Consider the following 3,298-nt stretch of genomic DNA (forward strand, 5'->3'; position numbering starts at 1 on the left):
ATAAATAAAAAATGAAAAATGAAAATTTAAAAAGTAAAAGAAAAATGGAGATGAAAAAAAAAACCCGAAAAATGGAAAAAGGAGAAGAAAAAAAGAAAAGAAATAGAAGAAAACGAATAAAAACTGGAAAAACGGAAGAGAAGTAGTGGAAACCTCGACTGCACTAGACGTTAGCTACTTGGCTTTACTAAACTGTCATGAATCAAAGTCGAAGCATACTGGTTAGCTGCGCTGCCTTTAAACAGGCGATGCTTCAGCGAGGGGAACTTCTCATATCGCTTAATGCGATAAATAGATGCCGCGATTTCAGCCGGCCATTAGCAAACACACACAACTGTACGTGTTCAAATGGGCCAAGCCCAGAACATTAACCCATAGGCCACATCATCATCTATGATGACTTGAGTCTGTTGCTGTTTGCCCTAAAACTCCATCATCCTCTTCCCTTTTATTTTGGGTCTTTTTTATGGTAACCAGGTTTGCTTCATAGTGAAGCTCGGTCGTTGTGCTAGTTTAGTTAAGTGGTTTGCTTTTGCATGCCCTATACTGTTTAGCTAGCACCTGACACATGTGTACATTATTGCATTGCATGCAGCAATGGTTATGGTCAGACTCACATGCACCCATGGATAGAGATATACAATCTCTTCCATGCACAAGCACAAGACAGATAATAGACTTTTCCAAAAGAGAAAAGGACAGGTAGTAGATGATAATCATTATACTTGTGTGCATAAGACAAACAATAGACAATATGGAAAAATAAGTAGCAGCATTAGAAGCATATAATTATTCAGAATTGCATAGCTCGGGCAGAAAACCGCGAATAAATTTTATATTTCTGTGCAGCAACACGGCGGAAGAGCGCCCCCTTACATAGGTATGCAGCAACAGATTGGAAAATCGCGACCCGCACACGCGTTATAGTAGAAAACCATGCCACTACCCTCGCAGATAGCTTTGCATCCAGCGTCAGAGATACATGCATCCAGCGTCTCACACACCACCTTTTTAGTAGATTCTGCAAAATACAACATATGCACATTTATCAAACAATATGTGCTTTATATAGGTTAATTGAGTTTTGCTTCTGTACACCACCCAGAAAAAGGTTACAAAGGTGGAGATTAAGAGTTACCCGTTCGATAAAAAAAAGTCTAGTATGGTCTTTTATATCCAAATCAATTGTTTCAATGTATGATCTGCAGGCTGGTGCGGCAATAGCCAATAGACATGGGTAGCTCGCCTACCGCCGAGGGCGGACATGTTGCGAGCCCATAGTGGCATAATGATTTCATGTACACTCGACTGCCGTTAGTGATCTGATTTAATACGAAAACTTCGATCTTTATATTCTCCTAACTATACTAATCTGAGTTATATAAAACTCTTCTATTAAAAAATTCATGCTCAAGATCTGTTCTACCTATCGTACTAGCACTAAATAAAGTACAACACATACCATCAAACATGATCAACATTCAAGGCTATCTATAATCAAGAAGACTCAAATATTTATATGTGTAATCACCGTGGGCCTGATATATGTCCTTGTGGGAAGTATTGCTAAGTCATGGAGCGGCACGTGTCATAGAGAAGGTTAGCCATCATTGGTTCTAGTTTCTTTACTGCGGAGCGGGTGCCACTGTTGGTTGTAGCCTCTTGATTGAGCCGTCGGGAAGATAGTGGTATGAATTTGTTAATCATTTAAGCATTTTTAACACCCGTGTAAACTTTTCAAAAGGGGTGTACGAAAGCATTAACAAGTTTAAGAATTTGGAAAATGCATATCAAAGTAAGGAGATGTCTTACATACCAGTGCCAGCATGGCAACATGGCAAGGTAAAGCTTATAGTAGCAAACACCACCAAAGCAACAACCATCAGGCACACGATCGTCGATCGTGTTGTAGTGCTCCCGATGAGTGCCATGAAACAAAGATGTTACTTCTATTATATTCGTCCCTCCTTATGTTCGTCTGTATTTGGTGCTACCAATAAACTCCTTCGTTTGTTGCTATTTATATTAGAGAGGCCCAATAGCATCTTATGCAATGACCTCGCATCCAAGTATTTCTCCTGAATAATTATTGCCATGTCTTGCTGCTTCTACATAAATGACATATACTATTTTATATAAATGGTATGCATTTCATGTTATTTATATGTAGTACTAGTTTCTATATAGAGTCATAGTCAAATATTAGGCATTGGTCTTCCATTTATTTTTCATGCAATGGTATTAGTATTACAATATTATAGAAAATTGCATATGTCTTGTTGGGGCAAATAAATGCCGCTTATCTTAGGTAATCATCTTGCATCCATGTATTTGTCTTAAATTATCGTTGCCACATCTTGCTGGTTCTACATAAATATCTTACATTCTTTTATATAAATGTTTCGATTTCATATTTATTTAAATGTAGTGCAAATTTCATATAGTCTTAATCAAATATTAGCCAATGATCCTGCATTTATTTCTCTTAGTCAATGGTATTAATATCATAGTAGTATCACAAATAGCGTATGTGTTTTTTGTCAAATAAATTTTGCACACCTACTTTTACTAGTAATTATATAGTAAATTAGGCAAGATATTAATTGTATTGCATATTACTAGGCAAGATATTATTAGGTAGGATATAATTAAACCCTTCGTTCCTAAATATAAGTCTTTTTAGATATTTCAATATAGACTACATACGGATGTATATAGACGTAATTTAGAATGTAGATTCACTCATTTTACTCCACTGCGGACTACATACGGAGGTATATAGACATTTTTTAGAGTGTAAATCCACTTATTTTACTCCGTATATAGTCCGTAGTGGAATATCCAAAAATACTTATATTTAGGAACGGAGGTAGTACTTGGTTAATGTCGACATTGATATTAGGCATGATTTTGATTAGTGGAGGGTGCTAGAAATGTTTAATGCTAGACACCCGAGCGATGTAGATCGTAGGATATACTCCCTCTGTTTCTTTTTAGTCTGCATATAAGATTTGGTCAAAGTCAAACTTTATCAACTTTGACTAAATTTATAGAAAAAAATATCAAGATTCACAATATGAAATCATCATTATTAGATGCATCATGAAATTAATTTTCATACCATATAGCTTTAGTGTTGTAGTTGTTGATATTTTTTCCAATAAAGTTGGTCAAACTTTACAAAGTTTGACTTTGACCAAATCTAATATGCAGACTAAAAGGAAATGGAGGGAGTATGTAGTTGAATTGGTGAGATTTATTGGATCTCCATAACTCGTTCTTTTTATATTGATCTCTC

General features: G+C 35.8%; 1 long non-coding RNA gene across 1 annotated transcript; it reads right to left on the reverse strand.

The window, feature by feature from the left end:
- Positions 1–804: 804 nt before the first annotated feature.
- LOC123059284 (uncharacterized) lies at positions 805–1,987 on the reverse strand. The gene is made up of 2 exons (XR_006427403.1): positions 1,817–1,987; positions 805–1,021 (listed from the first exon to the last, which is right to left on the reverse strand). It is a non-coding gene; the product is annotated as an uncharacterized lncRNA (long non-coding RNA).
- Positions 1,988–3,298: the final 1,311 nt, after the last annotated feature.

This window comes from Triticum aestivum, chromosome 3A (assembly GCF_018294505.1).
Source record: "Triticum aestivum cultivar Chinese Spring chromosome 3A, IWGSC CS RefSeq v2.1, whole genome shotgun sequence".
Lineage (NCBI taxonomy): Eukaryota > Viridiplantae > Streptophyta > Magnoliopsida > Poales > Poaceae > Triticum > Triticum aestivum.